The 24,436-nt window shown below is 48.0% G+C and overlaps 9 non-coding genes across 9 annotated transcripts; all 9 read left to right on the top strand.

Moving 5' to 3' along the window:
* Window positions 1-815: 815 nt before the first annotated feature.
* On the top strand, window positions 816-888 carry trnaq-cug. The gene has a single exon. It is a non-coding gene; the product is annotated as a tRNA-Gln (tRNA).
* A 425-nt stretch (window positions 889-1,313) lies between these two features.
* On the top strand, window positions 1,314-1,396 carry trnal-cag. The gene has a single exon. It is a non-coding gene; the product is annotated as a tRNA-Leu (tRNA).
* Window positions 1,397-10,353: 8,957 nt separating this feature from the next.
* trnaq-cug lies at window positions 10,354-10,425 on the top strand. The gene has a single exon. It is a non-coding gene; the product is annotated as a tRNA-Gln (tRNA).
* Window positions 10,426-10,849: 424 nt separating this feature from the next.
* On the top strand, window positions 10,850-10,932 carry trnal-cag. Its single transcript has one exon. It is a non-coding gene; the product is annotated as a tRNA-Leu (tRNA).
* Window positions 10,933-12,910: 1,978 nt separating this feature from the next.
* Window positions 12,911-12,982, top strand: trnaq-cug. Its single transcript has one exon. It is a non-coding gene; the product is annotated as a tRNA-Gln (tRNA).
* A 425-nt stretch (window positions 12,983-13,407) lies between these two features.
* On the top strand, window positions 13,408-13,490 carry trnal-cag. Its single transcript has one exon. It is a non-coding gene; the product is annotated as a tRNA-Leu (tRNA).
* Window positions 13,491-21,438: 7,948 nt separating this feature from the next.
* trnaq-cug lies at window positions 21,439-21,510 on the top strand. The gene has a single exon. It is a non-coding gene; the product is annotated as a tRNA-Gln (tRNA).
* A 423-nt stretch (window positions 21,511-21,933) lies between these two features.
* Window positions 21,934-22,016, top strand: trnal-cag. Its single transcript has one exon. It is a non-coding gene; the product is annotated as a tRNA-Leu (tRNA).
* A 1,963-nt stretch (window positions 22,017-23,979) lies between these two features.
* On the top strand, window positions 23,980-24,050 carry trnaq-cug. The gene has a single exon. It is a non-coding gene; the product is annotated as a tRNA-Gln (tRNA).
* Window positions 24,051-24,436: the final 386 nt, after the last annotated feature.

Here is a 24,436-nt window from a genome sequence, read left to right as displayed (position 1 = left end):
GACAGCTGCAATACATCCTCCATCCTAAACACTTCTGATGCCCAGCAGGTGGAGACAAACTCAAACTAGGAAATTATTCAGGTAACCTTTGGGTTTAATATTTGCATCTTATGATCACAGCTTTGACTGTCATGTAAAAAGGGGTTTTTTTGTTTTAGAAGTGAACTGTCCACAACTTCAGTACAGGCATGAGTCAGGATTTCAGGGTAAAGTAAATGGTTTCTTTACATCATTTCTTTGAGTGTATGGTGAAAGATTGCCAGGGAAGGGACTGTGTTGCATTTTACTGGGATAATTTCTCTATTTTTTAAATAGATTTTTCATCTTATAATCAACAGTATATAAAACAATATATATATATAGTATATATCAGTCCGGTATGGTGTTGACATAGTGCCGCAATCTGGCAGTCACACCTTCTTTTTGAGCAGTGGTTCCATGGTCTTTGAATCCAGTGATCTGAGTTCAAATCTCAGTGGGACCTGGTTTTTAGAGGTGAAACCACACTTCATGTCTTCTCTGGTTCACAGAAATAGTGCTACAGTTGTGTTTTCAGTCAAAACTGTATAAAATCAAGCAGCTAACCTTGACCTCTGCCTTTAGAAATGATTGTGAATTCCTATGTGCTACTAAAGAGCTTATACTTGTGCGTATGAGTCACAACACTGCTCCACTAACTGACTGAGCATGATCATCATTTTCGAGCCATAAATGGCATCAGCCTCTCCACAATGACATGATCCTTAAAAAAACCCATTGGCTGAATACTTTTTGGCAGGTTGCCTATGATCAGGCAGTTCAGGCACTCTCACAGGGGTTCCATGGTGTAATGGTTAGCACTCTGGACTCTGAATCCAGTTGATCCGAGTTCAAATCTCGGTGGGACCTGAGTTTTTTATCCGCTGATTGGGATGTGAAACATTAGAGCGTCTTCTCTGGGACACCAAAACTGTGCTATAATTGTGTTTTCAGTGAGAGGTGTATAAAATCAAGCAGCAAACCTTGACCTCTCCCTTTACAAACACTTGTCAATCACTATGTGGTATTAAAGAGCTGTCTGAATATTCAGTTTACACCCACACAAAGTTACAGAGTGGGGTGTCTGAGTGCTAGATGCGCTTGTGCGTAAAAGTCACAAACACTCCACTGACTCACTAACTGCACAGCTGACTTCAAAGTCAGCACAGAAAGTGGGCGCCACGAGTATGTGTTTCCATGGCTGAACAGCTGCTATATGTGTTATGTTGAGTATAACGTTTGTGTCGTCCCAACTATCTAAAGTTGTAACCTCCACGAAAGGCCATATGTAGTACGTCAGGATGGCCGAGCGGTCTAAGGCGCTGCGTTCAGGTCGCAGTCTCCTCTGGAGGCGTGGGTTCGAATCCCACTTCTGACATTCACCCTTTGCTCTTCTTCATATTGTCACAACATACACTTGAAAATTTGCTTGAACCACGAGCTTTCTCACAACTTGCTTATCACAGTTGTGCACCGTTCATCCCTGAACTGTAGTGGATTTTATAATCATGTACACTGTAAAAACATTCTACATAATTCTAATAAAATTCACTACAGGAAGCTGATTACTGGTGCACAACTAAATGTGTGCATCTTTGAATGTGCTCACATTGACACTGATGTGCTAAAAACCTGATTTTGTGAAGTCAAAACTTTCAGCAAGTTGAAACAATCTTTCTTATTTACTCCAATTATCCTAAAATAAGGACTGGTCCCATCCCATGTCATGGCATGAAATATGACAGGCTGTCATCAATTCAATCAGATACTTGCGAAAATTGGAAACACTGAGTAAAAATCCTTCAACATTTTTATTGTATTTCTGACAGTTTACACACAAAACAATAATATACAAACACACACGTACACATACGCTGTCCTTCGGCTTATTAAAAAGGCTGTCATGTTTTTGCTTGGTCAAAAAAAAAAAAAAACCAACAAAAACCAACAACCTGTTATTACTGTGCTGACTTCCTCATTTTGAAATGATTAGGTTTTTTACTTTTACAGCATTTCATCTTGGCTGTTGATGGCCACTAACCTGATGAGCTCACATGAATGAAAGTAAAACTTCCTGTGAACGTAGCTGCTTCTTGCCGGGTGCGGTGGCGCGTGCCTGTCATCCAAGTTACTGGGAGGCTGAGGTTGGAGGATCGTTTGAGCTCAGGAGCTCTGAGCTGCAGCAGGCTGTGTCGATCGGGTGTCCGCGGTAAGTTCGGCATCGATATGGTGATCCTGGGGGAGCCTGGGACCACCAGGTCGTCTAAGGAGGGGTACACCGACCCAGGTCGGAGACGGAGCAGGTCAAAGTCCCCGTGTCGCTCAGTAGTGGGATCGTGCCTGTGAATAGATGCTGTAGAGCAGCCTGAGCAATGCAGCGAGACCCAATCTTTATATACACCCTTATACCTGTCTCTACCTCACACAGCAACCTCATCAGTCCTTCTTTGTCTTTTTAATTGACGTTAAACACGCTCACAAACCTGCTGCTCTGCTTGTCCTACACCACCTCCACCTGCAGGACAGCTGCAAATACATCCTCCATCCTAAACACTTCTGATGCCCAGCAGGTGGAGACAAACTCAAACTAGGAAATTCATTCAGGTAACCTTTGGGTTTAATATTTGCATCTTATGATCACAGCTTTGACTGTCATGTAAAAAGGGGTTTTTTTTGTTTTAGAAGTGAACTGTCCACAACTTCAGTACAGGCATGAGTCAGGATTTCAGGGTAAAGTAAATGGTTTCTTTACATCATTTCTTTGAGTGTATGGTGAAAGATTGCCAGGGAAGGGACTGTGTTGCATTTTACTGGGATAATTTCTCTATTTTTTAAAATAGATTTTTCATCTTATAATCAACAGTATATAAAACAATATATATATATATATGTATATGTAACCCAACCAGTGCAGGGGCCTCCCTACACCCCGGACTCTGCGTTGTGTTAGTTTGTGTTGGATTGGGTTGCACCGCAGAGAGACCAGTCGGACACAGGCGCTCGATTTGTGGCTCGGACCGTGCCGTTTATTCGGAAGCAGGGGCAAACACCACTCCAACTCTGCTGCTGGCCCTTTTCAAATCACAGCAACACTGCGTGACCATCAACATTGCAAAATACAACAACACATATACACAGAATACACATTAAGTAACAATAACCGTGCCTTCTACAACATTCCACGGTCTCGGGGATGAGTACAACACAAAACTGATGCAGTTCGCCACTGGCAGTGCTTACCTTTTCAAATCACAGCAAACACTGAACCAAGATGGCGCCCGCGCGAACAAGAAATCTGAAGTACGGTGTCCTGCAGAGGACAAATGGTCAAAATTGCTAAATTTTACACCATATATGCCAGCTCAACAGCGACACCTTGTGACTTATTCCAGTCACTACCTTACATCCGCCCCTCCTTTAAGTGATGGCGTCCTAGTCATCAAACAAAACAAAATAAAACAGAACAGTCTCACTATGTATACAAGAATAACGGTGGTGGAAGATGTGCAGTGTAATGCGAAAATGTCTATGTGTGCATCCTATGTGTTTCCTGCAGCCCTTCTTGCTTTGGCCCTCTGCCACAGCTTCCATCCCCTTTCTATCTTCTCCTGATCCTCCCCTGGTTCGTTAACTCTCGACCCATAAGTCAGTCTCTTAGGGGGATGCCGACTCCTCGGCAAGTTCCTCCTTGGTTACTTGGTCTGGGAGGTGAGTGGGTGACCCTGACAGTTTCATTCCCCCTCCAATCTTCACTCTCTTGTCCTGTCCCTGTGTCCCTTTCCTCTGGTCCCTTGGGGGCAAGTGATTCATTTGCTGCTTCAGGTGAAACTCCCTCCACACCTCCTTCCAGGCTATCAGCCTCCCCGTCCTCGATCATGTCCGACTCTTCATCCTGTCTGATTACTTCACCAGCCTGCTCTCCACTGTCCTCTACGTCCTCAATCTCTCCTCCATGAACCTCCTCCACGTCAAGCTCCATTTCCTCTCTTGCCTCCTCTCCCACCTGCTCCACGGGAAGAAACATACACTGCGTGAGTAGGTTGCGGTGGACCACTCTCTCTGTATCACCATTTTCCGATCGCACCACATACACCGGCATGTCTGGCTGTTTCTTCACCACAATGTATGGACGTGACTCCCACTTGTCTCCTAGTTTGCTTCGCCCCTCCACATGACACACTTTAACCAGGACTCTGTCACCCGGGCTGAAGCTTTGACTCTTTGCTTGTCGGTCATAGTATCTTTTCTGGTGACCCTTAGCCTGGCGAGAGGCCTGATTAGCCTGTGCATAAGCCTGTGACAAGCAGTCATGCAGGGTCTGGACATAATCGCTATATCCCCCCGACCCATTAGTGGTTGACAGCCCAAAGACCAAGTCGACAGGGAGCCGTGGATGCCTGCCAAACATCAGGTAGTATGGTGTGTACCCTGTCGAATCATGGCGGGTGCAGTTGTAGGCGTGTGTCATGGCATCCACATATTCGTGCCACCGGGGTTTCAGGTGAGGTTCTAGCGTCCCCAGCATGTTCATGAGGGTGCGGTTTAAACCGTTCAGTTGTCCCGTTGCCCTGTGGGTGATAGGGCGTGGTGTGGGTCTTAGTGATGCCGGTGCATTTACACAGCTCCTTCACCACAGCACTTTCAAAATTGCGCCCTTGGTCTGCATGCAGTTTTGCTGGGAAGCCAAACCGACAGAAAAAGTTTCTATACAGCACCCTAGCCACTGTGCTGGCTTTTTGGTCTTTAGTGGGGTATGCTTGCGCATAGCGTGAGAAATGGTCAGTGACCACGAGGACATTTTCGATACCACCTTTTGATTTCTCAAGAGTCAAAAAATCCACACAAACTAGCTCCAAGGGGGCACTGCTGTGGATACTGACCAGGGGGGCCCTGACCCCTGCGGTTGGAGTTTTCCTAAGGCAGCACCTCTCACATTGTTCGCACCAAGCCTTGATTTCCTGGAACATCCGTGGCCAATAAAACCTCTCCCTTATCATGTGCAATGTCCTCTCAAAACCAAGGTGGCCTGAGTCATCGTGGAGAGCAGTCTTCACTGATATACGCAAATCCTCTGGTAGCACCAGTTGCTCAACTACTCCCCTTTGGCTGTCTTGGACGCAGCGGTACAGGATGCCATCCCTTACCGCTAACCTTCTCCACTCCTTTAAGAGAAGGCGCACGTGCCCTTCAGCACTCATTCGCTCGCTGCGGCTCGGCTTCTGGTTCATACTCTTATAGTGCAAGACGGGGCCAATAACAAGGTCTTTTTTCTGCCCTGCACGGATCTCCTGTTTGGTCATGGTGGGCAGGGATTCCATCCCCACATCCCTGTAAGGCTCAGTGGATGTAGGTGGCCCGAGTTCCAGTTCCTCCCCTGCAGGCGTGCCATGGCCAGTGAGGCTTTGAGTATCCTGGGTAGCCTGTGTCACACCATGCCCCTGTTCGTCGACACCCACCCACTGAGGGCATGTCTGTAGGATGTGCATGACCTCCTGGTTAGACATGCGAGAGAGGGCGTCAGCGTTTGTGTTGCTCTGTCCCCTCCGATACTGGACATCGAAATCGAAAGCAGCCAGCCTAGACACCCACCGCTGGCCTGTGGCATCCAGCTTCGCTGATGACATAACATACTTGAGAGGGTTGTTGTCTGTCTGGACAGAGAATCTACGCCCATAGAGGTGGTCGTAGAATTTGTCGGTGACCGCCCATTTAAGAGCAAGGAACTCGAGTTTGTGTGCAGGATACCTTGTCTCTGCTGGGCTCAAACCTCTACTGGCGAAGGCTATGACCCTCTCAGCTCCACCTTGGATCTGAGCTAGAACGGCGCCCAGACCCTCCCCTGAGGCGTCCGTCTGCAGAACGAAGGGCAAGCTATAGTCAGGATATCCCAGCACTGGAGCGCTTGTCAGCCTTTCTTTTAGGGTCTTAAATGCCTTCTCGCATTCATCTGTCCACAAAAAGGGTGGGTCGGTAGCCAGACTTTTCTTTCCCCCTCTCCTTTTCTTTCTGGGGTCACCAGCAGTTAGGCGGTACAGGGGAGCAGCTAGGGTAGAGTACCCACTTACATACCGCCTATAGTATCCAGCGAATCCCAGGAATTGCAACACTTCTTTGCGATTTGTGGGCCTCACCCAGTTTTCCACCTTGCTGATCTTCTCTGGGTCTGTCCGGATCCCCTCAGCAGACACTAAGTGACCCAAATACTGAACCTCCTTTCTCACTAGGTGGCATTTAGAAGGCTTTAACTTCAAGCCATGCTCCCGAAGCCGATCGAACACCAGCTGCAGTCTTTCCAGATGCTCATCAAAGGTTTTGGAGAATATGATGAGATCATCAAGATAGATTAGGAGGTGGGTGAAGTTCAAGTCGCCAAAGCAGCAGGTCATGAGTCTCTGAAAGGTGGAGGGAGCATTCTGCAGTCCAAAGGGCATACGATTTGCTTCAAACAGCCCCATAGGGGTGCTGAATGCCGTCTTGTGTTTGTCATGCTCCGCCACCTCCACCTGCCAATAACCAGAGGTGAGGTCAAGGGTGGAGAAGTATCTTGCCTGCCCTAGAGCCTCCAGGGCTTCCTCTATTCTGGGGAGAGGGAAAGCATCTCTCGTGCTACAGGAGTTCAGTTTCCTGTAGTCAATACACAGCCTTAGTGATCCATCTTTCTTGGTTACGATCACGACCGGTGAAGCATATGGACTTTTGCTGGGCCTGATAACTCCTGCTACCTCCATTTCTGTCAGCAACCTTCTCACATCCTGCCACTGTGATGGGGGGATCTTACGGTAAGGCAGTCGAAATGGCTTAGAGTCGACCAGAGGGATTTCATGTTGCACAGTCTTTGTATGGCCATAATCCAGGGGGTGCTGTGAGAACACACCCATGTTCCTTTCCACAAGCTCTTTAAGAAGGGAACGCTGGTGCTCGTTTTCGACATCTGCTCCACTTAAATCCACTTCCTGGCTTGTCACAACGTGGTCCATACCCAGGCATGCTTCTCTGCCTCCGCTAATATGATGGCTGCCCCGCACCCTGTCTGAAAAGTCCACAATACTTTCCACCAGAGATGCCCTGGCCAGATGCGTGTGAGGCTTGATAGTGATAGCATGCTGGGAGAGGTTCATCACTCTTACCGGGGCACATCCTTTCTTTACATCAGCAAGAACTCTGGCGACCAGGATGTCTTGGCTGAGCCGCGGGGAGGGGTGGCCTTCAATTAGGGCTGTATAAGTCTTTCTTTGTGGTCCAGCTTTTATTTTGCACATTAAATCCATCTCTTTCCCTGCTTGAATGTGCACCTTGCGACCAGTATAAACAACAGGGCCCACTGTGTCATCCATATCACACTGTTCAGTGCTCTCAATCTCTAGCAGGGAGGCGTGCCACTCCGGATGAGTCTCCTTGACCTGGAGGAGGAACTGCTGGCCGTAGGTTGCCTGGAGGTGACTTCTGGAGGCACGGAGGACATTAGTTCCCACAAGCAGAGGAACAGAGGAGCGGTACTCTGTGTTAGTGACAACAAAAGCAGGCACACCCTTAAACTCTCTCCCCAACAATTTTAGGTTGATGCGTAGCACACCATGGTAGGTGACACTCTGGCCCCCTGCACCTTCTATGGGTATCTTAGAAGGCTGCAGTTTTTGTTTATGGAGGGTGGGGTGGCTGCGCCAGTACTGATGCGTAATACTGGTTATCTGGGAGCCAGAGTCGATGAGTGCCCTGCACTTCATTCCGTTGACTTCCACCTCCCCTCATTCCTGGGACCAACTAGGGGAGTGCTCTCTCCTCCGTCACCTTTGTTCACCTGCAGTGTGGGGACTTGCTGCTCGCCCATGGTTGCCCCGGCGACCATGGGCTTTATCTGTTTAAAGGCTGAGCTGAGTAAGTGTTTCCCTCCATGGGGGTCACAGGCTGAGGATCGTGTGCCCACGTCTGTTCAGGCCCCGGGAGCACTGCTCTGCAAACCCGGGCTATATGTCCTTGCTTCCCACACCGGTAGCATGTGACCACTGACATTGGGGTTGTAGCCCCAGGGGGTGGTCGGACTCTCAGTGGAGTGGCAGAGGATGGAGCATAAATTCTCGATTCAAGGTGGGTCAACTTGGCCATCTGCTCCTCCTGGCTCAATGCTAATTTCTTGACCATCTCTGCTAGCTCTGACCACTCTGAGGAATGTTTAGCCTTTTCAGCCTTCACATTCACACTACACTCTGATGCCACTTGTACCTGGGCATACGTTTTCTTTGATTTGTTTTGAGGCTGGAATCTCTTTGTTTCTTTTGCTAAATTTCGGAGCTCAGCCTGCAGCTCACGGAAACTCAAAAGCCGGGGCTTCATTGGCGAGATCCTCGCATACACATCCTCATCATTAATCCCCCGTATGAACTGCCGGGTGAGTTTACTGTCACGGTCAGGAAAAGGCTTGCCTCCTCTTTGGTTTTCTTCCACAGCTCGCAGTGTTGCCTCCAGTGCTATAGCATATGAACAGGCAGACTCCCCAGACCTCTGAACACGCTCATAGAAGTCCGCTAGTAGATCTGAGGAGCTCTGTGTGTCGCCGTACTCTGCTCTCAGTTCTTCGAATGCCCTTTCAGGTGTTTGGTCATGGAGAGGTAGATTCAGGGCCAGCTTTCGGGCTTCACCAGTTAGGTGACGCACCACCGTGGAAAAGCGGAGGTGAATGGGGAGCTCTATTGCCTCAAGAAGATACTGCATGTCACGAATCCAGTCCTCTACGAGCACCTTGCTGTCAGCACTGCCAGTGAAGACTTGGACATTTTTCACTTGATGAGTCTGTATAAAACCACCGTAGGCAGCTAATGGGGGGTTAGCGTTGGCTGCAGCCCCGCCCGGAGCGCTTAAAGATGTATGCACCTGCTGGGGGGGTATGCCAGGGTGTCCTCTAACTTGGGGGTCTAAAGCAGAGGTTGGTACGTGCATTGAGGCATGGGTGCCGGGTGGGGCTATAAAACCTCCATGGGTCATATTCACGATAGGGGGCATGACAGTGTTGGGGCTTATAGCAGATGAGTGGAGGGGGGCTCGAGAGTCATGGGCAGCAGCTAGTGGCATGTGGGGCAAACGGGGCGTCAGCCCATGCTTTGAACTTTCAAGGGTCTGCTCGGCTGCAGAGGGATTATTCATTATGCCCACTCCCTGCACTGTTAGGGGGCTTGGCATGGCGGCTTGGGGGGCAGGTGTGGAATACAGATGGCTGGTGTATGCTTGGGGGCTGAATGGAACGGTCATCGTTGGGTAAGGAGTGTTAAGTGATTGGTTCAGGGTGGGATGCTGGGTACTGTGCACCGCTGGGTAGTTGGGATATGAGGCAACATGGGGTGCCGGTGTAGCAGTGGGCCCATGGACACTGGCCTGAGGGGAAAAAGCAGGGGGCATAGTTATCTGTACATCTGGCCGAAACACTGGAGGGGCTGTAGTTAGAGGGCTGTGGTTGGACTGGCTTGTCTGGTTGGTTGGCACTGACCTTGGGCGAATTTCAGATAGGTGTGAGGGCACCTGCATTTGGCCTCCATAGGGTGGCAGTGGTGGGGCATGAGCTGGAGCCACGCCAAGATCAGTCTGGGGTGAAAGCATGGTTGGTGGTGGGGTCTGTTGTGTGCCCAGCCCAGAGTCGGAGAGGTCCCTGATTGGGGTGTGATACTGTAACCGCTGGCCAGTGAAGCTGGGGAACTGGGTGACCAGCTTCGACTTCACTGATGACTGTTGGTCCACTGTACTGGCGCTAGCTGTAGCCCCTTCATTCAAAAGGTGAGGCTGTGCCCTCTTTGGAGTGTCTGCAAAGTCTCTCAACATTTTCACTGTCCTGTATCTCTAATTTAGCTGCAACAGAAAATGTGTGTGGGCTACTTGTAGTATGCTTAACTGTGAGTAAGTACAATATATTTCTAGTAAAATAGAACACAACACAGATGTATGACAACTATCATTCTATAACGCAGAAAAAAAAAAGGATTCACAAAAAAATAGCATTAAACTCAGAGTGCAGTTAAACAGCTATCTTCAGCACAGAGGTTGTGAATGACGCAAATCAGCAGCAATTGCTTAACCGTATTCAATGATTATCATTATAGACAGGGAACATCATTTAGCATTCTTTCTACAATTCAAGTCTCTGAGTCTCTTTTTTTTTTTTTTTCAGGGACAGAAACCCTCAAATGAAACCACCCCAAGATTTCACTTTCAAAGGATATGCCTGGGGAGATGAAAGTCCCAGTAATACAGCTGCACAGGCAGTTATATACTTAGTTCAGCACCCCATCAGATGGCGACACCTCTTACTATGGCTGCGTAGCTGGGGGGTGTCGGCATTGCTCTCACAGGGGTTCCATGGTGTAATGGTTAGCACTCTGGACTCTGAATCCAGCGATCCGAGTTCAAATCTCGGTGGGACCTGAGTTTTTTATCCGCTGATTGTGATGTGAAACATTAGAGCGTCTTCTCTGGGACACCAAAACTGTGCTATAATTGTGTTTTCAGTGAGAGGTGTATAAAATCAAGCAGAAAACCTTGACCTCTCCCTTTACAAACACTTGTCAATCACTATGTGGTATTAAAGAGCTGTCTGAAATTCAGTTGTACACCACACAAAGTTACAGAGTGGGGTGTCTGAGTGCTGAGGTGCGCTTGTGCGTAAAAGTCACAAACACTCCCCTGACTCACTAACTGCACAGCTGACTTCAAAGTCAGCACAGAAAGTGGGCGCCACGAGTATGTGTTTCCATGGCTGAACAGCTGCTATATGTGTTATGTTGAGTATAACGTTTGTGTGGTCCCAACTATCTAAAGTTGTAACCTCCACGAAAGTCATATGTAGTACGTCAGGATGGCCGAGCGGTCTATGGCGCTGCGTTCAGGTCGCAGTCTCCTCTGGAGGCGTGGGTTCGAATCCCACTTCTGACATTCAACCTTTGCTCTTCTTCATATTGTCACAACATACACTTGAAATTTGCTTGAACCACGAGCTTTCTCACAACTTGCTTATCACAGTTGTGCACCGTTCATCCCTCAACTGTAGTGGATTTTATAATCATGTACACTGTAAAAACATTCTACATAATTCTAATAAAATTCACTACAGGAAGCTGATTACTGGTGCACAACTAAATGTGTGCATCTTTGAATGTGCTCACATTGACACTGATCTGCTAAAAACCTGATTTTGTGAAGTCAAAACTTTCAGCAAGTTGAAACAATCTTTCTTATTTACCCCAATTATCCTAAAATAAGGACTGGTCCCATCCCATGTCATGGCATGAAAATATGAGAGGCTGTCATCAATTCAATCAGATACTTGCGATAAATGGAAAACACTGAGTAAAAATCCTTCAACATTTTTATTGTATTTCTGGCAGTGTACACACAAAACAATAATATACAAACACACACGTACACATACGCTGTCTTTCGGCTTATTAAAAAGGCTGTCATGTTTTTGCTTGGTCAAAAAAAAAAAAAACCCAAAAAAAAACAACAACCTGTTATTACTGTGCTGATTTCCTCATTTTGAAATGATTAGGTTTTTTACTTTTACAGCATTTCATCTTGGCTTATGATGGCCACTAACCTGATGAGCTCACATGAATGAAAGTAAAACTTCCTGTGAACGTAGCTGCTTCTCGCCGGGTGCGGTGGCGCGTGCCTGTCATCCAAGTTACTGGGAGGCTGAGGTTGGAGGATCGTTTGAGCTCAGGAGCTCTGAGCTGCAGCAGGCTGTGTCGATCGGGTGTCCGCGCTAAGTTCGGCATCGATATGGTGATCCTGGGGGAGCCCGGGACCACCAGGTCGTCTAAAGAGGGGTGCACCGGCCCAGGTCGGAGACGGAGCAGGTCAAAGCCCCCGTGTCGGCTCAGTAGTGGGATCGTGCCTGTGAATAGATGCTGTAGAGCAGCCTGAGCAATGCAGCGAGACCCAATCTTTATATACACCCTTATACCTGTCTCTACCTCACACAGCAACCTCATCAGTCCTTCTTTGTCTTTTTAATTGACGTTAAACACGCTCACAAACCTGCTGCTCTGCTTGTCCTACACCACCTCCACCTGCAGGACAGCTGCAAATACATCCTCCATCCTAAACACTTCTGATGCCCAGCAGGTGGAGACAAACTCAAACTAGGAAATTCATTCAGGTAACCTTTGGGTTTAATATTTGCATCTTATGATCACAGCTTTGACTGTCATGTAAAAAGGGTTTTTTTTGTTTTAGAAGTGAACTGTCCACAACTTCAGTACAGGCATGAGTCAGGATTTCAGGGTAAAGTAAATGGTTTCTTTACATCATTTCTTTGAGTGTATGGTGAAAGATTGCCAGGGAAGGGACTGTGTTGCATTTTACTGGGATAATTTCTCTATTTTTTTAAATAGATTTTTCATCTTATAATCAACAGTATATAAAACAATATATATATATATATATATATATATGTATATATATCAGTCTGGTATGGTGTTGACATAGTGCCGCAATCTGGCAGTCACACCTTCTTTTTGAGCAGTGGTTCCATGGTCTTTGAATCCAGTGAGCTGAGTTCAAATCTCAGTGGGACCTGGTTTTTAGAGGTGAAACCACACTTCATGTCTTCTCTGGTTCACAGAAATAGTGCTACAGTTGTGTTTTCAGTCAAAACTGTATAAAATCAAGCAGCTAACCTTGACCTCTGCCTTTATAAATGATTGTGAATTCCTATGTGCTACTAAAGAGCTTATACTTGTGCGTATGAGTCACAAACACTGCTCACTCACTGACTGAGCATGATCATCATTTTCGAGCCATAAATGGCATCAGCCTCTCCACAATTGACAGTATCCTTAAAAGAACCCATTGGCTGAATACTTTTTAGCAGGTTGCCATGATCAGGCAGTTCAGGCACTCTCACAGGGGTTCCATGGTGTAATGGTTAGCACTCTGGACTCTGAATCCAGCGATCCGAGTTCAAATCTCGGTGGGACCTGAGTTTTTTTATCCGCTGATTGAGATGTGAAACATTAGAGCGTCTTCTCTGGGACACCAAAACTGTGCTATAATTGTGTTTTCAGTGAGAGGTGTATAAAATCAAGCAGCAAACCTTGACCTCTCCCTTTACAAACACTTGTCAATCACTATGTGGTATTAAAGAGCTGTCTGAAATTCAGTTGTACACCACACAAAGTTACAGAGTGGGGTGTCTGAGTGCTGAGGTGCGCTTGTGCGTAAAAGTCACAAACACTCCCCTGACTCACTAACTGCACAGCTGACTTCAAAGTCAGCACAGAAAGTGGGCGCCACGAGTATGTGTTTCCATGGCTGAACAGCTGCTATATGTGTTATGTTGAGTATAACGTTTGTGTCGTCCCAACTATCTAAAGTTGTAACCTCCACGAAAGTCATATGTAGTACGTCAGGATGGCCGAGCGGTCTAAGGCGCTGCGTTCAGGTCGCAGTCTCCTCTGGAGGCGTGGGTTCCAATCCCACTTCTGACATTCAACCTTTGCTCTTCTTCATATTGTCACAACATACACTTGAAATTTGCTTGAACCACGAGCTTTCTCACAACTTGCTTATCACAGTTGTGCACCGTTCATCCCTGAACTATAGTGGATTTTATAATCATGTACACTGTAAAAACATTCTACATAATTCTAATAAAATTCACTACAGGAAGCTGATTACTGGTGCACAACTAAATGTGTGCATCTTTGAATGTGCTCACATTGACACTGATCTGCTAAAAACCTGATTTTGTGAAGTCAAAACTTTCAGCAAGTTGAAACAATCTTTCTTATTTACTCCAATTATCCTAAAATAAGGACTGGTCCCATCCCATGTCATGGCATGAAAATATGAGAGGCTGTCATCAATTCAATCAGATACTTGCGAAAATTGTAAACACTGAGTAAAAATCCTTCAACATTTTTATTGTATTTCTGACAGTTTACACACAAAACAATAATATACAAACACACACGTACACATACGCTGTCCTTCGGCTTATTAAAAAGGCTGTCATGTTTTTGCTTGGTCAAAAAAAAAAACCCAACAAAAACCAACAACCTGTTATTACTGTGCTGACTTCCTCATTTTGAAATGATTAGGTTTTTTACTTTTACAGCATTTCATCTTGGCTGTTGATGGCCACTAACCTGATGAGCTCACATGAATGAAAGTAAAACTTCCTGTGAACGTAGCTGCTTCTCGCCGGGTGCGGTGGCGCGTGCCTGTCATCCAAGTTACTGGGAGGCTGAGGTTGGAGGATCGTTTGAGCTCAGGAGCTCTGAGCTGCAGCAGGCTGTGTCGATCGGGTGTCCGCGCTAAGTTCGGCATCGATATGGTGATCCTGGGGGAGCCCGGGACCACCAGGTCGTCTAAAGAGGGGTGCACCGGCCCAGGTCGGAGACGGAGCAGGTCAAAGCCCCCGTGTGGCTCAGTAGTGGGATCGTGCCTGTGAATAGATGCTGTAGAGCAGCCTGAGCAATGCAGCGAGACCCAATCTTTATATACACCCTTATACCTGTCTCTACCTCACACAGCAACCTCATCAGTCCTTCTTTGTCTTTTTAATTGACGTTAAACACGCTCACAAACCTGCTGCTCTGCTTGTCCTTGTCACGGGGTCCCCTTCCAGACCTCTCCCAGACAAACACAGGCGTAGTCGGTAAGGTATTAGTGTGGATACTTTATTTGAAACGGCCTCCCCAGTGCATAAAAAGATGGTTACAAAGACATAAAACTGAGATCCGCGCTACACAGCCTGTATGTTACAACACACCTCCCTTCACATCCGGCTCGCCGTCTCTTATATCCCGTAACCCCTCCCCCTTGGCGTCACCACCAATTCTTTATTCTAACTTTAATCCCCGTCTCCCTCCCCCAGAATTTCTTTCTCATTATACACTCACAAAACATATACATTGATACAGGCTCTCAACTATTTCCCGGAAGTCTACCCGACTTCATATACACATTAACAGCCCACGTAATGAGGCCATTCTCATGACGGTCCAGACACACGTGAACTCATTATTTAAACCCCACACCCCCATACCATCGGCTTGCGTCACCCTGCACAATTGGCGATCCCCCGCACGTCTCCCAGACCGACGCCCCTAACAAGTAAGTGGGAACCAAAATCTAGCCACCCCCGATGCGGCTCACAACTTGCTCCTCACCCCCTTTTATTCCTCTACTCGGTCGACAGAAAGATACGCCGCCCCTGGTGCCAAATCGAACTAATGGTGGCGGTCTAATGGTGGCGGTGCCATACTCAGCGGGCTCTGCCTTGAGACGGGTCACTCCGTCACATCATCCCCTTCCCCCCCGGAGGTTGGCGATGTGCGGCAACCTAGAGAGGTAATCCGCCACCACATTGAATGTACCTGGTCTGTGCCGGATGGTGAACCTGAAAGGTTGCAGTGAGAGGTACCAGCGTGTAAGTCGGCTATTATGATCCTTCATGGACTGGATCCAGGTAAGCGCCCGATGATCAGTCTCCAACACAAACTCTCTTCCCAGTAAGTAATACCGGAGTTTCTCCAGCGCCCACTTAATCGCCAGAGCCTCCTTCTCCACCGTCGAGTAATTGGTCTCCCACGGCAGCAGCTTGCGGCTCAGATATAGGATCGGGTGCTCCTCGCCCGGGTCCCCTTGAACCAACATGGCTCCCAGGCCGCTCTTGGAGGCATCCACCTGGACCAAAAACTGCTTCTTAAAGTCCGGACTCCAGAGCACGGGGGTCAAACACAGGCAAGTTTTCAGTCCCTGGAACGCCTGTTCACATGCTGCGGTCCATATGACCGGATTTCGTTGGTTCTTCCCCAGTAATGTCGTCAGCGGCGCCGCCATTGTTGCAAACTGGGGCACAAACCTTCGGTACCAACCAACCAGTCCCAGGAAAGCCCGCACCTCCTTCTTGGTGCGAGGCCGAGGACAATTCTGGATAGCTTCCACCTTATCCAGCTGCGGTCGCACCTCTCCTCGTCCCACCTGGTAGCCCAAGTAGCGAGTCTCCTGCCTCGCCCATTCACACTTCGAGGGGTTCAGAGTCAGCCCGGCCTTATGAATTCTTCCCAAGACCTCTGACAGATGCTGCATATGCTCCTCCCACGTGTGGCTGAAGATGACGACATCATCAAGGTAGGCGGCGCTATAACCGTCACAGCCCTGTAACAACTTATCCATCAGCCTTTGGAAGGTAGCCGGTGCCCCATGTAGGCCAAAGGGCATCACGGTAAACTGAAAGAGCCCGGCAGGGGTCCTGAAAGCAGTGTACGGCCTCGACGTCTCCTCCAGTGGCACCTGCCAGTAGCCTTTGCACAAGTCCAAAGTGGTGATATACTGGGCAGCCCCAATCTTCTCCAGTAAATCCTCAATTCGCGGCATGGGGTACGCATCAAACTCGGAGATGGCATTTAGCTTTCGAAAGTCGATGCAGATGCGTAAAGAGCCATCCTTTTTGAAGATAATGACCACCGGGCTGCACCATTCGGAGCAGGACGGCTCGATCACTCCAAGCTCCAGCATCTTCTCCACCTCCTGTCGCAGCTTCTCCACCAAGTGTTGCGGAACCCGATAGGGCCGTTGCCGGATGGGCTGTCCCTCTTTTAGCCGGATCACGTGTTCAACCAAGGTAGTCCGACCTGGGTTAACGGAACACAGCGAAGGCGTCTCCTGCAGAATTTTCAGTAGCTCCGCAGCCTGCTGTGAGGTCAGATGCGTCAATACCGGAAACCTTGGATCCGTAGCCTGCTCAGGTTCACTCTGTCCTCCTCTTTGCACCACCCTGGCCATCAGTGCCTCCCTCGGAGCCGGACGGGGCTGCTCCACCCATTCCTTCAGGAGGTTCACAAGGTTTGTTTCGGTTTCTTTTTTTCCGGATGATGGATCTCATACGTCACTGGTCCCATTCGGCGAAGCACAGTATAGGGCCCTTGCCATTTCGCCAGCAGTTTACTGTTGGAAGAGGGGAGAAGTAACAGCACCTTTTGTCCGGGCTGAAACTCACGTTGCCGGGCCTGTTGGTCATACCAGATCTTCTGGCTTCGTTGAGCATCTCGCAGATTGGCTTCGGCCTCGGCCTGGTACCGCTCCAACCGCTCTCTCATCTCCAGCACAAACTGCACCACCCCTTTCTCATTTGGAGCCACGCTCGAAAACTCCCACCTCTTTCGAACGAGATCAAGCGGCCCCTGTACCTCCCACCCATAGAGTAACTCAAAGGGGGAGAACCCCGTGGACGCCTGTGGAACCTCTCTATACGCGAACAAAAGAAAGGGTAACCACTGGTCCCAATCTTTTCCCGTGTCTGACACAAACTTCTGTAACATCCGTTTGAGAGTCTGATTAAACCTCTCCACCAACCCATCTGTCTGTGGATGGTACGGTGACGTCTTGATGGCCGAAACGCCTAACTGAGTGTGGAAGAGCTGCATTAACTTCGACGTAAAGTTAGTCCCTTGATCGGTCAAAATCTCATCAGGTATCCCCACCCGAGAAAACAACTGTATCAGTGCGCGCAGAACATTAGGGGCGGTGATCGCTCGCAACGGAAACGCCTCTGGGAAACGGGTCGCGTAATCACACACCACCAATATGTACTGATAACCCCGACCACTTTTTACTAACGGACCCACAATGTCCATAGCTACCCTACGGAAGGGGATAGAGATGACCGGCAAGGGTTGTAGCAGAGCCCGATCCGATTTGCGCGCTGGGCAAGTTTTCTGACACACAGGGCATGCACGACAGTACTTCTGTACATCCGTATACATTGACGGCCAAAAGAAACGCGTACTAACCCGTAAATAGGTTTTCTGGCGCCCCAAATGGCCTGCCCAGGGGAGGGTATGAGCTAAATGCAGAATGAGAGGTCTATAGCTAGCAGGGATCACAAGCCGCTGGTGGTCCCCATCAACTGCATACAACACATTTTTCTCAACCACAAACTTCTCTTTTCCTCCCCATTTCCCTGTTCCCCCTTCAGGCCCATTAGCAAACAACACTTCCAACGTCTCATCCTCCCTTTGCAGCACAGCCATATTTTCAGGTACATCCCATTTCATGTTCTTATTACCCGGTCCCTGGGACCATAGCTGTTTCTCAAAGCGGCGTTGGCGACGAGATTTCCTCGGCCCTTTCGTGCCACCCTCGCACAGACTACTGTCCAAGTCTGGCAGGGGTTGGCATCCCGCCTTCGCCTGGGCCCTAGTGACCACTGGGCCTAACACCTTCATTTGAACATTCCCCATTTCCCCCCCTTTTGTCTCTGTGTCCCGCTCTTCTTTTTCTTGCAACAAATCCATAAGCACAGGCACATCCATCCCCAGAATAACCTCTACCGGCAAATTCTGTACCACCCCAACAGACAATAAATATGGCTGTTCATTAATAGTCACTGTTATTTCCACCTTTGGGTAGAGATGTTTGTCACCATGCACACATAACACTTCTTCTTGTCGACTATAGTCCACACAGTTCACTGGTACCAAGCTTTGCTTAATTAATGACATAAAACTACCAGTGTCCAGCAAAGCAATAACCCGCTGCCCATTTACCATTACAGTTTTGTAGCGTTGCCCCTCAGCTGGCTGGACCTTTGTTGGTTCCGCCTCCAGCCGAGGTGCATAGCAGGCCCCAGTGACTTTGGCCTTCCGGATGGGGCACCCCGAGGCTTTATGGCCTGGCTGCTGGCAGTAATAACAAAGAAAGTCCTTACCCGCTCCTCGTAGAGTGGATACCTTGGGGGCCCCGGATGGCTCGGGGTTACTCTCCCGCTTCGGCAGACCCGCGGATTGCGGGGACGATCGCTGTGGCGTCCCAGCTGAGCGGACCGGGGCCGCTCCTCTCCGCGCATTGAAATACTGCGTCACCAACTTGGCTGCGGCCAGTCCGTCCGCGGGCTCATGCTCCCTCACCCAGGTCCTCACCTCCCCTGGAAGAACTCGAATTAGCTGCTCCAAAATAATCGCTTCTCCCATCTCGTCCTTCGTGTGCTGCTCTGGTCGAAGCCAGCGCCGGTACAGTCCTTTCAGCCGGTAGTAAGTCTCGGTGGGGCTCTCCCCAGGTGGAATAATATTAGAGCGAAACCGCTGCCGATACGTCTCCGGGGAAATGTCAAATTTTACTAACAAGGCAGCTTTTAAATCCTCATAACAGTGGGCTCTTTCTTCATCCATTGCGGTATAGGCCTCCAACGCCTTCCCCGCTAGCAACGGAACTAGCCGACAGGCCCATTCATTCTCCGGCCATCTCCAGGTTCTGGCCACCCGCTCAAAGCGCAACAAATAGTTCTCAATATCTTCCCCCATCTGGTACGGTGGAATCTTTGGCCCCTCCGATCGCCTCCACTCTCCGCCCGTCTGGTCGAGGCTGCTTGTCGTTGCCAGGGACTGGCGAGCCGGTTCCTCCAGTAACGACGGCCGGTATTCTCGCTGCCGGGCCAGGGTAGGCAGCACCATCTGGGGGCTACTCGCTGTTGCCGTGCTTGGCGTAGCCGTTGCTGCCGTGGTGCTAGCTCCAGCTAGTGCGGGGCCTGGGCTTTGCTGACCAGCCACATCTGCGGGCAACGGCGCATTAGGAGAGGAAACGGTCCTCAGTCCCCTGAGTTCTGCCAATAACACCGTCTCTCTCCTTTGCTGTCCCGCCAGGAAGTTCCTCATCATCGCAATCAGTTCTCCATCACGTGCCGCGGTCGAGGTTGTAGGCAACTCCGGACCAATCCTGCCGGAAATCTCCTCCTCCTCTGCTGAAGAAGACGACGCCGGCACTGTGTCCCACGCCAGCTCCTCTGCTGTCTTCTCCACCGGAAGCTCATGCTGCTGGGACCGCAGCCCTGTGCGCTTAGCGGGGAGACGCGTTTTCTTCTTCCGACTAGCCATCCCACTTCTGACACCATATGTCACGGGGTCCCCTTCCAGACCTCTCCCGGACAAACACAGGCGTAGTCGGTAAGGTATTAGTGTGGATACTTTATTTGAAACGGCCTCCCCAGTGCATAAAAAGATGGTTACAAAGACATAAAACTGAGATCCGCGCTACACAGCCTGTATGTTACAACACACCTCCCTTCACATCCGGCTCGCCGTCTCTTATATCCCGTAACCCCTCCCCCTTGGCGTCACCACCAATTCTTTATTCTAACTTTAATCCCCGTCTCCCTCCCCCAGAATTTCTTTCTCATTATACACTCACAAAACATATACATTGATACAGGCTCTCAACTATTTCCCGGAAGTCTACCCGACTTCATATACACATTAACAGCCCACGTAATGAGGCCATTCTCATGACGGTCCAGACACATGTGAACTCATTATTTAAACCCCACACCCCCATACCATCAGCTTGCGTCACCCTGCACAATTGGCGATCCCCCGCACGTCTCCCCGACCGACGCCCCTAACAAGTAAGTGGGAACCAAAATCTAGCCACCCCCGATGCGGCTCACAACTTGCTCCTCACCCCCTTTTATTCCTCTACTCGGTCGACAGAAAGATACGCCGCCCCTGGTGCCAAATCGAACTAATGGTGGCGGTCTAATGGTGGCGGTGCCATACTCAGCGGGCTCTGCCTTGAGACGGGTCACTCCGTCACAGTCCTACACCACCTCCACCTGCAGGACAGCTGCAAATACATCCTCCATCCTAAACACTTCTGATGCCCAGCAGGTGGAGACAAACTCAAACTAGGAAATTATTCAGGTAACCTTTGGGTTTAATATTTGCATCTTATGATCACAGCTTTGACTGTCATGTAAAAAGGGGTTTTTTTGTTTTAGAAGTGAACTGTCCACAACTTCAGTACAGGCATGAGTCAGGATTTCAGGGTAAAGTAAATGGTTTCTTTACATCATTTCTTTGAGTGTATGGTGAAAGATTGCCAGGGAAGGGACTGTGTTGCATTTTACTGGGATAATTTCTCTATTTTTTTAAATAGATTTTTCATCTTATAATCAACAGTATATAAAACAATATATATATATATATGTATATCAGTCCGGTATGGTGTTGACATAGTGCCGCAATCTGGCAGTCACACCTTCTTTTTGAGCAGTGGTTCCATGGTCTTTGAATCCAGTGATCTGAGTTTAAATCTCAGTGGGACCTGGTTTTTAGAGGTGAAACCACACTTCATGTCTTCTCTGGTTCACAGAAATAGTGCTACAGTTGTGTTTTCAGTCAAAACTGTATAAAATCAAGCAGCTAACCTTGACCTCTGCCTTTAGAAATGATTGTGAATTCCTATGTGCTACTAAAGAGCTTATACTTGTGCGTATGAGTCACAAACACTGCTCACTCACTGACTGAGCATGATCATCATTTTCGAGCCATAAATGGCATCAGCCTCTCCACAATTGACAGTATCCTTAAAAGAACCCATTGGCTGAATACTTTTTGGCAGGTTGCCATGATCAGGCAGTTCAGGCACTCTCACAGGGGTTCCATGGTGTAATGGTTAGCACTCTGGACTCTGAATCCAGCCATCCGAGTTCAAATCTCGGTGGGACCTGAGTTTTTTATCCGCTGATTGGGATGTGAAACATTAGAGCGTCTTCTCTGGGACACCAAAACTGTGCTATAATTGTGTTTTCAGTGAGAGGTGTATAAAATCAAGCAGCAAACCTTGACCTCTCCCTTTACAAACACTTGTCAATCACTATGTGGTATTAAAGAGCTGTCTGAAATTCAGTTGTACACCACACAAAGTTACAGAGTGGGGTGTCTGAGTGCTAGATGCGCTTGTGCGTAAAAGTCACAAACACTCCCCTGACTCACTAACTGCACAGCTGACTTCAAAGTCAGCACAGAAAGTGGGCGCCACGAGTATGTGTTTCCATGGCTGAACAGCTGCTATATGTGTTATGTTGAGTATAACGTTTGTGTCGTCCCAACTATCTAAAGTTGTAACCTCCACGAAAGTCATATGTAGTACGTCAGGATGGCCGAGCGGTCTAAGGCGCTGCGTTCAGGTCGCAGTCTCCTCTGGAGGCGTGGGTTCCAATCCCACTTCTGACATTCAACCTTTGCTCTTCTTCATATTGTCACAACATACACTTGAAATTTGCTTGAACCACGAGCTTTCTCACAACTTGCTTATCACAGTTGTGCACCGTTCATCCCTGAACTGTAGTGGATTTTATAATGACGTACACTGTAAAAACATTCTACATAATTCTAATAAAATTCACTACAGGAAGCTGATTACTGGTGCACAACTAAATGTGTGCATCTTTGAATGTGCTCACATTGACACTGATGTGCTAAAAACCTGATTTTGTGAAGTCAAAACTTTCAGCAAGTTGAAACAATCTTTCTTATTTACTCCAATTATCCTAAAATAAGGACTGGTCCCATCCCATGTCATGGCATGAAAATATGAGAGGCTGTCATCAATTCAATCAGATACTTGCGAAAATTGTAAACACTGAGTAAAAATCCTTCAACATTTTTATTGTATTTCTGACAGTTTACACACAAAACAATAATATACAAACACACACGTACACATACGCTGTCCTTCGGCTTATTAAAAAGGCTGTCATGTTTTTGCTTGGTCAAAAAAAAAAAAACCCAACAAAAAACAACAACCTGTTATTACTGTGCTGATTTCCTCATTTTGAAATGATTAGGTTTTTTACTTTTACAGCATTTCATCTTGGCTGTTGATGGCCACTAACCTGATGAGCTCACATGAATGAAAGTAAACCTTCCTGTGAACGTAGCTGCTTCTCGCCGGGTGCGGTGGCGTGTGCCTGTCATCCAAGTTACTGGGAGGCTGAGGTTGGAGGATCGTTTGAGCTCAGGAGCTCTGAGCTGCAGCAGGCTGTGTCGATTGGGTGTCCGCGCTAAGTTCGGCATTGATATGGTGATCCTGGGGGAGCCCGGGACCACCAGGTCGTCTAAAGAGGGGTGCACCGGCCCAGGTCGGAGACGGAGCAGGTCAAAGCCCCCGTGTCGCTCAGTAGTGGGATCGTGCCTGTGAATAGATGCTGTAGAGCAGCCTGAGCAATGCAGCGAGACCCAATCTTTATATACACCCTTATACCTGTCTCTACCTCACACAGCAACCTCATCAGTCCTTCTTTGTCTTTTTAATTGACGTTAAACACGCTCACAAACCTGCTGCTCTGCTTGTCCTACACCACCTCCACCTGCAGGACAGCTGCAAATACATCCTCCATCCTAAACACTTCTGATGCCCAGCAGGTGGAGACAAACTCAAACTAGGAAATTCATTCAGGTAACCTTTGGGTTTAATATTTGCATCTTATGATCACAGCTTTGACTGTCATGTAAAAAGGGGTTTTTTTGTTTTAGAAGTGAACTGTCCACAACTTCAGTACAGGCATGAGTCAGGATTTCAGGGTAAAGTAAATGGTTTCTTTACATCATTTCTTTGAGTGTATGGTGAAAGATTGCCAGGGAAGGGACTGTGTTGCATTTTACTGGGATAATTTCTCTATTTTTTTAAATAGATTTTTCATCTTATAATCAACAGTATATAAAACAATATATATATATATGTATATATATCAGTCCGGTATGGTGTTGACATAGTGCCGCAATCTGGCAGTCACACCTTCTTTTTGAGCAGTGGTTCCATGGTCTTTGAATCCAGTGATCTGAGTTCAAATCTCAGTGGGACCTGGTTTTTAGAGGTGAAACCACACTTCATGTCTTCTCTGGTTCACAGAAATAGTGCTACAGTTGTGTTTTCAGTCAAAACTGTATAAAGTCAAGCAGCTAACCTTGACCTCTGCCTTTAGAAATGATTGTGAATTCCTATGTGCTACTAAAGAGCTTATACTTGTGCGTATGAGTCACAAACACTGCTCACTCACTGACTGAGCATGATCATCATTTTCGAGCCATAAATGGCATCAGCCTCTCCACAATTGACAGTATCCTTAAAAGAACCCATTGGCTGAATACTTTTTGGCAGGTTGCCATGATCAGGCAGTTCAGGCACTCTCACAGGGGTTCCATGGTGTAATGGTTAGCACTCTGGACTCTGAATCCAGCATCCGAGTTCAAATCTCGGTGGGACCTGAGTTTTTTTATCCGCTGATTGGGATGTGAAACATTAGAGCGTCTTCTCTGGGACACCAAAACTGTGCTATAATTGTGTTTTCAGTGAGAGGTGTATAAAATCAAGCAGCAAACCTTGACCTCTCCCTTTACAAACACTTGTCAATCACTATGTGGTATTAAAGAGCTGTCTGAAATTCAGTTGTACACCACACAAAGTTACAGAGTGGGGTGTCTGAGTGCTGAGGTGCGCTTGTGCGTAAAAGTCACAAACACTCCCCTGACTCACTAACTGCACAGCTGACTTCAAAGTCAGCACAGAAAGTGGGCGCCACGAGTATGTGTTTCCATGGCTGAACAGCTGCTATATGTGTTATGTTGAGTATAACGTTTGTGTCGTCCCAACT

The sequence above is a fragment of the Simochromis diagramma genome, unplaced genomic scaffold, assembly GCF_900408965.1.
Source record: "Simochromis diagramma unplaced genomic scaffold, fSimDia1.1 OVJJ01000802.1, whole genome shotgun sequence".
NCBI lineage: Eukaryota > Metazoa > Chordata > Actinopteri > Cichliformes > Cichlidae > Simochromis > Simochromis diagramma.
The sequence above is the reverse complement of the archived record's forward strand: the minus strand, read 5'-3'. Positions and strand labels throughout refer to the sequence as shown.